General features: G+C 48.1%; 1 long non-coding RNA gene across 1 annotated transcript; it reads right to left on the bottom strand.

Moving 5' to 3' along the window:
- Window positions 1-2,869: 2,869 nt before the first annotated feature.
- Window positions 2,870-10,048, bottom strand: LOC142290451 (uncharacterized). Its single transcript, XR_012750310.1, has 3 exons — window positions 9,813-10,048; window positions 8,638-8,825; window positions 2,870-3,982 (listed from the first exon to the last, which is right to left on the bottom strand). It is a non-coding gene; the product is annotated as an uncharacterized LOC142290451 (long non-coding RNA).
- Window positions 10,049-11,153: the final 1,105 nt, after the last annotated feature.

Raw genomic sequence — 11,153 nt, 5'->3', positions numbered from 1 at the left:
CATCAGACTGCGGCGCATACAGGAACCACAGTACTGATGAGATTCAGGCAGTATCAAAATTATTTACATGCAGGTACCTTATAGGTGTTGTCCTCTCAAATCAGAGTTGTTCCCGTGCCTTGTGTCTCCATGAAGTAAAGACGCCATGAGGAGATGTCATGCACAGAGCTCGTGTGTCCAGATTTCCCTCTTCTCCACCGTTTGCAGCACTTCCCAACATGGCACTCTTAAAAATAAAAGTATCATTATACTGCCGCATAAAGGTCTCCTATTCTGCACTCCTGAAAAAATAATTGCAGTGCTTCCTTCACAAAATATCCCCTCCACAAACTGAACCTCTCCATCATATTCCCCCCGAGGCTGCCACTCTCCATCATATTTCCCCCAGGCTGCCCCTCTCCATCATATTCCCCCCAGGCTGCCCCTCTCCATCATATTTCCCCCAAGGCTGCCCCTCTCCATCATATTCCCCCCAAGGCTGCCCCTCTCCATCATATTTCCCCCAGGCTTCCCCTCTCCATCATATTGAGAATGGGCTTACCCTTAACCACCATCCCGAGGAGAGGAAGATCAGAGGGTTTTGGGTGGGTTAAGGACTTGTGGGTGGAGAGTGGTGATGCATGGTACCTGGATTGAAGTTTTATGATGTTTAATACGGTTTTAAATGTTTTACAAGTTTGCACTTCAAACCTTTCTTGTCTTTACAGCCCGAGGACGTGCTGATGATAACTAAGGGGGAATGTGGCGCCCAAGACCTGGTCAGACACCACTGAGTACTGCACCCATGCCGGGTCAGTACAAACAGGTAATCCCAAAGGCTGACTAGGGTGTGGACACACAGACACGTAGTAAGCAGGACACACACAGCTTAGAGGGGACCCCTGGGCAGACCCAGGCAGGGGGCGTTGCCCTCGCATCCCAGCTAGTGGTGGGTAGTGGGACTGGAGACAGTTGTGCAGTGGCAGTCAGAGGAGTAGGAGTGGAGCAGCCATGTCTGAAGGGTAGAGCTGAGGAGCAGGACCCTGTAAGACCCTGCACCTGTAGTGCCTGCTGACGGAGGAGAACATTACCACTGGGTCAGACTGAAGACACCCGAAGAGAGAAAGAGAGAGAGAGAGAGCAGTAAGGAGCAGAGTACGAGGACTCCTGGTAATGAATGCACACACGGGGAAACAGGTCCCCAGAGCAGAAATCTATTTACTGGAGCTGCTAAATCCTGCAGGCGGTGGGGATTAGAGGTATCACGCCAACCAACACAGAACCCGCAGCATCAACAGCAACGAGGGGGCCCATAAGGAGGATCGAGCCTCGAGCATCTTATACTTGGTCCACGCTGTCAGCAAACGGGTCAGAAAGGGGAGAAAGGCAGCAGCGACTTCCCTGTAAACACCCCACGATATACTTCGGCAAAGTCAGGGGTGATCCGAAACAAAAGGTGCAGGAAGGAGAGTCAGCAGTCACCCCTAAATCAGCCTGAGGGATACCTGGTTCCTCCTGGTTCATCATAGCATCAGCCGGGTTTCCTCACTCTACCAGCAAAAAGTGAGTAAAAACCCTGAAAGACATTTCTGGACTGTGTGTGAGTTATTTTGTGACCTGTGGTACTACACACTTAAGCCTGCTTTACACGGTACGACCGATTGTACGATTTCACAATCGATCGTACCCGCCCCCGTCCTTTTTGCGTCACGGGCAAATCGCTGCCCGTGTCGCACAAAGTTAGTAACTCCCGTCACACATACTTACCTCTCGTGCGACCTCGCTGTGGGCGGCGAACGTCCACTTCCTGGAGTGGGAGGGACGTTCGGCATCACAGCGACGTCACACGGCCGCCGGCCAATAGAAGCGGAGGGGCGGAGATGAGCGGGACATAAACATCCCGCCCACCTCCTTCCTTCCACATAGAGCCGGCGGCGGCCGCGGGAGGCAGGTGAGCTGCTCATCGTTCCCGTGGTGTCACACGGAGCGGCGTGTGCTACCACGGAAACGATGGTCAACTAAATTAAACGATATTATGGAACCTAGCGAGCAGTACCCGACTCACGATTTGTGAGCGATACTGCGTCGCTAGGAGGTGTCACACAGGCCGGCATCGCCAGCGATGCCGGATGTGCGTCACAAATTCCGTGACTCCGACGATCTATCGCACGATAGATTGTCTGGTGTAAAGCAGCCTTTACACTGAGCCCCTGGGGCCAGCCTCACTCTCGGGAGGCCACAACATCAAACTGCATTTACCATCAGTCCCAGATGCTCTCTAAACTGCAGTGGCAGTCGCCTCCTGACCACAAATACCGAGAGTGGTGTCACGATTCCCATTGAAGTTAACCTGACAAACCTGTTGACAGAATATTCCCGACACGTGAAGTCCCTGGGGCGCCTGAAGGTAATGGGGTTTCACAGATACACATCATACATACAGACGTAGACACATTAGAGGTGGTGAAGTCGCCAGCAGCCTCATTTACCTCTCCCACTAGTTTTCGTCCACCTCCTCAAGGGCATGTGGCTGTGCTGCATGATGGCCGTCATACATGGTCGTGCACAGTGCACACTGACACTGCACTGCTGTATATACATCACAGTAAACAGTAGGGGCTACAATATATACATTACAGGAGGGGCAGGGGGGATAGACATTACTAGGGGGCATACATGTTACTGAGGGGGCATAGATGTTACTGCAGTAGCAGACAGCTCTGGGGGTGTACACATTACTGGTGTTAGGTTGACCCAACGGTCACAGCTATTGCCAGCGATGTCCGAATGCAGAGAGGGTACTGGTGACCCCCCCTCTGCCCTCCCTTTAGCCTTCAATGAAAACAGGCAGACACCGTTATACACGTAAAGGCTAGGAGACGTGCGGCTCCGAATAGAAAGACTGTATTATTTTGTTTACATTTCAAAGTTATACAAAGTTGATTAGGGCGTAACTATGCAACATACATATTCATTAATCTACATTCATTAAGGCGTGGATTGCATATTCCCAGCAAGAGAAATTAATATAATGACTTATACTCCAATAACAAGATGTTTTTCAGTCGTCTCTAAGTCAAAACATTCTGCGTCCTTGAGGTTGGTCTCACAGTTTATTACGCAAATAAGTCTGGTTTGATATTGCCAGGGAGAATGAATTTCCATTATTTTTCTAAGGCAGTGAAAAAGGTTAACTCTTTCCTCACAATCCCCCCTATTGGCGTGATTGATGGACAGGGGGCCATCGAGAAGCTGTGGACTATAGAGCGAGCAGGCTAGCCTCTGAGCCGCGGGTTTGCTCAGGGAGTGTCGTCTCACATCCGTCACCCAGGACTGCCTGCATGCCTCTCGATAGGAGTCTCATCATGATACGCCAAGGTGATTTCTAGATGAAAGAGTAGAGAAGAGAAAAAGGCATATTAGTGATTTCATACGGGTGCTGAATAATCATTGCATCTACATTGCTTCAAGCAGCGGGAAAACGAAGCCATTAGCAACTTGAACCCTACATAAGCAACTAGTAAACAGAGTAACACTTGGAACACTGATAGTCTGTTGTAACAGCCTCCCCATTGAAATACTTTGTTTATTGGGACTGGTATGGCTAAGTATGGCATGGAAGAGGCTGTCACAAGTGCGTGTGTACATATCCAGCAGTCTGTGATCTCAAGTTTTTCAGCTAACACTTCATGATGGGTCTCAAATGAATTCTGCCGTGGTGTAGAAGGCCCCAAAAAGGGAATACACATAGAAATACTTATCAGCAGTATTAGGCCTTCTTGCAGTGGCTGGCATGGACCCATGTCGATCTCCCCTCAAGTTTGACGGAGGTTGGAGTGGTCAGCTGGACAGTCAAAGGCCCTTCGAATCATGGCTCAATGGTCTTTCTCACGTGCTTCTTTAGGTAAACTCGGTCACCAGGCTTTAGGGAGTGGGTTCCTGGAACAGCATCAGGATCAGGTAGAGAAGAGTAGACCCTTTGGTGGGTTTCAGTTAGTCTCTTCTGCAGGGAAACAACATAAGACGTTAGGCTATCACATTGCAGGTGTAACTCCTGTGGGAAGTAGCATCCTAATCTGGGTGCACTACCAAAGAGTATTTCAAAGGGTAAGAGCCTGTGCTTTCCCTGCGGGGTATTCCTTATAGAGTAAAGAGCTATGGGGAGACATTCTGTCCATGGTCTACCAGTCTCCTCCACTGCCTTGGCTAGTTTGAGCTTTAGAGTTCCATTTAACCTTTCCACTTTCCCTGATGACTGTGGGTGGTAAGGCGTGTGTAAGGCTGACTGAATGCCTAACAGGGCACAGGTGTTCTGGAAAACTTGTCCAGTGAAATGAGTACCTCGGTCTGACTCTATGACTTCAGGGAGTCCAAACCGGGGCACCAGCTCACAGGCCAATTTTTTTTGCTGTAATTCGGGCTGTGGCTGAACTGACAGGGTAGGCCTCTGGCCATCCTGAGAAGAGGTCTACACAGACAAGTACAAACTCGTAGATGCCATGTTTTGGCAACTGTATATAGTCTATTTGTACTCTTTGAAATGGGGCAAACGTCTTTGGCATGTGTCTTTGCGGGGTTTTAGTTAGCTGGCCTGGATTATGTTGTTGACAGATGTGACAAGCTTTTATTCTCTGGGAGGCGTATTGTCTGAAGCCGGGGGCTATCCAATATGGTTGCATCTGGTTCATGATTGAGTTTGTGCTACCGTGTGTGGGGTAGTGGAGTACTTGGAAAATGGCAGGGAACCAACTGCGTGGCAGGACGGGAAGTCCGTTTAGGCGCCAAATCCCCTCCACCTTTTCTGCCCCCTTGGCCCGCCATCCGGCCTTTTCTTCCTCAGAGGCGTTTCCTTGTGTCTCAAAGAGGTTCTGCATTTCTTCCTCCGTCGTTGACACTGTTTCCGTCTCCTTCAAAGGGAGTAAGGCTGCTTGTTTTGCTGTTTGATCGGCCAAGCGATTTCCCCTTGCCTCGGGTGTTTGAGCCTTGGTGTGGGCAGCAACCTTTATGATTGCTAGCTGTTTTGGTATCAAGGCTACTTCCATTAGTTTCTTCACTGAGGCTCCATGCCTGATGGGATTTCCTGTTGCTGTGAGGAATCCTCTTGTCTGCCAGATAGTGCCAAAATCGTGCACAATGCCGTGTGCATAGGCTGAGTCCGTGTAGATGTTCGCTGTTCGTTCTTCCAGAAACTCAATTGCCCAAATGAGGGCAAGAAGTTCTGCTTCTTGAGCAGATATGCGTGGAGGTAGCGGTTGCTTGGCTAAGACTGCATATAGAGTCACTACTGCAAATCCGGTGTGGAACTTGCCTGCTTTATCAGCGTATCTGCTACATCCACAAAAAGTTCAAAGTCTGGATTTGTAAGCGGTGTTGCCTGAATATTGTGCAGGGGCTTTGCCTCATGTTCAATGAGTTCCTGACAATCATGATCAAATGGTGCACTGGTACGTTTGTCACTCTCTTCTGTCCTCTCTTCTGTCCCCCCTTCTAAACTTGTAAAGATCAGCAGATCAGCAAGGTTTAGACTTGTAACTCGAGCAAATGAGATGTTTGGGGGGTAGCAACAGCGTGCACTGAAGTCTGACTTGTCTTGCCATGGAGAGGTGTTTCAGTTGCACTTGATTGAGAACAGCATAGATGTAATGGCTAGTAAGGATGGTAGTCGGGAAATCGAGTGAGATTTCAGATGCTTTCTGCAGTATGTTTGAAACTGCTGTAACAGCACGGACACAGGTTGGTGCTGCTTTTGTGACATTGTCAAGTTGAGAGGAGTAGTACCCGATTATGTGATGTTTGTCCGTCTTCTGGGTGAGTACTCCTACTGCAAATCCTTGAAGCTCTGCTACGAACAGATTAAAGGTGAGATCATAGTTTGGTAGTGCCAGAGCAGATGCATCAATCACTAGTTCCTTGAGCTTTTGAAAGTTTTGTCAAGCTTCTTCTGTAAGGGAAAAAGGAACATTCTTTGTGCAATCATACAGCGGTTGCATGAGTAGTGACGCATTGGGAATCCACCGTCTGCATTTATCTCTGCTTGCTTTGCATCCTACTTCTGCCAGAAAGGTAAGCATTCCTCTTCACTAGGGAAGCACAGTAGTAAATCATCCACGTACTGGTAGATGTACTGCGAGAGGTAGCGGGAGGGGGGATTGTCTCAGCTGCGGTGGCGTAATTCCAGGCTTGACTGAAACTTTTACTGTGGGCACGGGTAGTGTGCCGAGGTCAGTTTTTGATGTGGACCAGAGTTTTGCAGGAACTTGTAGAAGTATTGGGTCCGTGTTTACTTCATGTGTAACTTCAGATCCTGGTTGGTCTTCTATCATCTGGAGAGTGCACAGGATTTCTTCTGGGATATCTTTTGGAATTTGCAGGATAGCAGATCCATCTTCATTGTAGACAATCTGAGCTTGTAGTCTTGATAGTAGATCTGCTCCCACTAGGGCATCTCCACCCAGGGGGAACACTAAGAATTTAGACACGAACATGTGTGGTCCCAGTTTCACCTTCAGTGGATGTATTATTGAGATTATCTGGGCTTGTCCATCAAATCCGGATACTACAGTAGCTTCAGAGGAGATGGATCCTTCAGGCACCAGATTCTTGGGGAGTACGGAGCGAGAGGCTCCTGAGTCCACTAAAGCTCTTATTTCCTTGTTGCCAATGTGAAGGGGGACATGTATAAATGGACCTCTGGCATCCCTATCCCGTGCTGCCGCAAGTCAGGCAGTCTTCTCCTCCTGACTCTCGGGTTGGTTTTGAGTGTCCCTCTTCTTCTTTCTACAGTCTCTGATCACGTCCTCTGACTCCCACAATAGTAGCAGGTCGATGCCTTCCTTCTTGTACCTTCTGGCTGACCGTCCACTGCTGCTATGACAACTTTCTTGTTGCTCCTTTTATCCTTTACGTCGGTTTCTAAGCCACTTGCTTTGTTGACTAGAAGATCTATGTCTTCCATGTTCCTCCATTCTGGGCAGCACGCTTTCAATCTTTCTGCCAGAGGTGCATGTATTCCATCCATGAAGGATCTTACCATCAGGCGACGTATCGCACCCGCTTGTAAGTCCAGCCCTTCATCTGCGAATGATTGCATCAATCTGTAGTAAAATGAGCTGACATTCTCCACAGGACCTTGATGCACTGGTCCCATTGTGCCCCTAGTTCTTTGCTCCTGGGCGCAGAAGAGATTGAGTCTTATCATAAAATCTTGGCCCGATTCCACATTACGGGTATTGTCCGGAACATGTCCTGTCAGGTGGGCAGTGAGTTTGGCATACAGTTCGGGAGACATTTTAACTCTACACAAACATTCCATGTCCAACCAAGTGCTTCTGTAGGAGACCTGTATTTGGTTCAGGTAACGTGAAAAACTGACTGGGTTTCTAGACGAGTCTGGAGCATTTTGCAGGAAAGCCATCTGCTGGGCTGGAGTCCAGGGTACGTAGTCATCATACGTACGAGGAACTGCATCTCTGGGAGCATCTGGGTTTTGTGAATTAACAGGTGGTCTTATCAGGACTCTTCTTTCCACTACGGGATAAAGAGGCACTGGTGCTGTGGCTCGTAGCTTGTGTTGTGGGGCTCCACAGGCTAGGCATGTTTCACTCCAGTCCGGATTTTGTTGGCTACAGTTTGTGCAGGTCCATTCCGGGGGATCCTGCTATTTTTGGAGCTGTTCCAGGAGTAGCTGACAGGTACGGAATGGGCTGCGGATCCTTATTAGCCTTCTTCCCAGCTTCTTCCCATGTGTCTGATTCTTCATGGTATATCCAACCTTGATCGTGGGCTGTTTTTGCCACGTCAGAAAGAGTTCTGACTAGTTCAGTCCATGATTTATCTGCTATCACTCCTGCTCTAGTAGCTGTTATTGTATCCCATTTGTTGGGGTCCAATTGATCCTTCCCCTTCAATCCAAATGTCTTGAAAACTTCCTTGGACTGACTGGCTGTCCTCTTGCCATGATAATACATAATGAGATGTTGCAGGGTGCATCCAGCTCTTATGTCTTTTGATATTCCTTGCCCCATTCTTCTTCTTCTATCTTCTTCAGCTTTTAGACCCTTGAACGTCCTTTGGACTAAACCTACCTATCCTGGAGATACTCAGAGACTAACTCCTTTTGTATTCCTACCTAAGGTGAGGTCTAGAACCACCTTTCCTGGAGATACCTAGAGACTAACTCCTTATTTGTATTCCTACTGAAAGGTGGTGTCCTAACTTCGGAGGGGGCTGAGAATGTTGAATGGCGCTGGGTTACCCTTCTTGTAACAGAGATACACTCTATATCTGATAGCAATGGCAAACAGGGCTATTCCCACTAACACTAGGGCAGTGAATATCACATCCATTGGACAGAGCAGGTACACTATTCCCTTTCAACACTCACTGATGTATGGGATCTATGACAACCAACAAAGACAACAGCACAGAAGTAAAGCGCAGGAGAGCAGACACGCGACACACGGAGAGGCAGAGAAACACAGAGAAACAAACAAACAACCAAACAAGGCACAGAAAACATCAGCTGGCAAGGCTCTCTCAGAGTTCAGTGGAAACCCGCCAATAAACCAGTATCTACTCACAGTGTACCATTTTGCGCGTTGAGGAGAGGGGAGATCAGATGTGAGGAGCATAAAGAGAAGAATAAGGTTCAACTCTTACCTGGCCAGGTGTTTCTGGTCCACTCCTCCTCTGAATGGCAAGACAGTCCACTGCGTCCTGGGATTAGAAACACGAGTCACTGTTCGGGCGCCAGATAATGTTAGGTTGACCTAACGGTCACAGCTATTGCCAGCGATGTCCGAATGCAGAGAGGGTACCGGTGACCCCCCCTCTGCCCTCCCTTTAGCCTTCAATGAAAACAGGCAGACACCGTTATACACGTAAAGGCTAGGAGACGTGCGGCTCCGAATAGAAAGACTGTATTATTATGTTTACATTTCAAAGTTATACAAAGTTGATTAGGGCGTAACTATGCAACATACATATTCATTAATCTACATTCATTAAGGCGTGGATTGCATATTCCCAGCAAGAGAAATTAATATAATGACTTATACTCCAATAACAAGATGTTTTTCAGTCGTCTCTAAGTCAAAACATTCTGCGTCCTTGAGGTTGGTCTCACAGTTTATTACGCAAATAAGTCTGGTTTGATATTGCCAGGGAGAATGAATTTCCATTATTTTTCTAAGGCAGTGAAAAAGGTTAACTCTTTCCTCACACTGGGATGGGTGGCATAGCGCTCTTGTGGCCGCACGCACAACTCTGATGCATACATACACACTCACACAGCTCTGCTTCACAAAAACACACACACACACACACACACACACACACACACACACACACACACACACACACCCACCCTGATAGCACTGTTGCACACATCTCTGCTGCATATGTACAGACACAGAAAAAACACACAGTTCTGCTGCCTTTGAAGCAATGGACCAAGGGCCCTCCACTCTGCAGAGCAAGTCACGGTATCCGACAGACTTAACGGGTAAACCAAGCAGAAAATGTATTTGTCAGGTAACAAACGTAAGCTGCAGAGCAGTGGAGGGATAGGGGCAAAAAGGAACATATGGTAAAAGAGTCAACTCCAGATACAACAGTGTATACTTTAGCTGAGGAGGACGGCCCAGGTTGCCACAACTAGTACAGTAGGCAATACAAGTTCAAATAGCAATACAACGATATTCACATATACATTAACCAATCCTACTCTATCCACTAACCTGGCTGGTCTCCTCTAAAGGAACCGTGCGGATACGGCATTCTCACTATGAAAGCCTATACTGGTCCCCTCACCACCGTACCCGGGTACTACTTACGGCTCCGTCCGCAGGACCAGTCCGCTCTGGAGCTTGTTGGTATGGTAGTGCGGACTTCACTCCAGGAGGGCGATGCAGAACTTCTTTTCCCCAATTTTTGCTGGACAGCTGGGGTCCTCAGGCAAGGAACTGTGGCAGGCCGGATGCCGATTCTCCTATATAGTATATCCATCCCTCTGCACATCCTGGAATCCACACTGTCCCGTTTCCTGCTTCTCTCTCCACTTTTCTCTGATCAGACCAAATCAGCTCCAGCAGCAGGGGGAGATCTGGACCATACCATTATGCTCTGCTAGTGAGCCAGTATTTTAAAGCCACAGTACAACACAATCTGAAAATCACATTGAAGCAACATCCTTAGTAGGGGCTGCACTCTACACCTTCATGCACACAACACTACAGTACACAAAGTACTGCTGTCTACACACACAACTCTGTTGCCCAAAGAGTACATATTCACACAGCTCTGCTGCCCACACAGCTCTGCTGCCCAAAGAGTATACATACACACAGCTCTGCTGCCCAAAGAGTATACACACACACACACACACACACATACACACATCTCTGCTGCACAGATACAGCTCTGCTGCACCTACACACAGCTTTGCTGAAAACAGCTCTGCTGAACACATACACATAGCTCTGCGGCACGCACACACTGTTTTAGTTATCTCCTTTTTATACAAGGGTTGTAACTTATGGTAGGGGCAGCTGAGATGTGCACACACAACTCTGGGGAGCCACACACACAGCTTTGGGGGACAGCACATACAGCTCTGGGGGGCCAGCACATACAGCTCTGGGGGGGATAGATCATAAAGCTCACTGGGGCCCATAAATCTTGTAGGGGAGGGTCACATACAGCTCAGGAGGGAGGGGGAGGTGTTATGATTTAGTGACCAAATAGGATCAGAAAAAGGACAAAAAAAACTAGGAAACCCAGAATGTTACCAGAGTAGTTGTAACACTAACACACAACTAGAAGCAGCCGTGGGACGTGCCTACGATGACCTGGTCGCCTCGACACTGCCGGAGAACTAATTATTCCTACAGAGAGAAATACAGGAAAGACTAATGTGCCTCGGAGCAGTCCCCAAAGATATAGATAGCCCTCCACATGTAAAGATTACGATGATGTAGGAAAACACAATACACAGGTAGAAAACAGATTCAGCAAAGATGAGGCCCAAACTATCTAAATGGGAAAGGACAGAAAAGAGCACTGTCTGCAGCCGTGCAATACCCTAGAAAAAGACCTTTTTATGTTCTACACAGCGGCCTGGACTCTTATATACAGCATGTTAGAATGCTGTATATAAGAGCCCACTGGTGGTGGCC

Source organism: Anomaloglossus baeobatrachus, chromosome 2, assembly GCF_048569485.1.
Source record: "Anomaloglossus baeobatrachus isolate aAnoBae1 chromosome 2, aAnoBae1.hap1, whole genome shotgun sequence".
Taxonomy (NCBI): domain Eukaryota; kingdom Metazoa; phylum Chordata; class Amphibia; order Anura; family Aromobatidae; genus Anomaloglossus; species Anomaloglossus baeobatrachus.
This window is presented reverse-complemented; position numbering and strand designations above follow the sequence as displayed.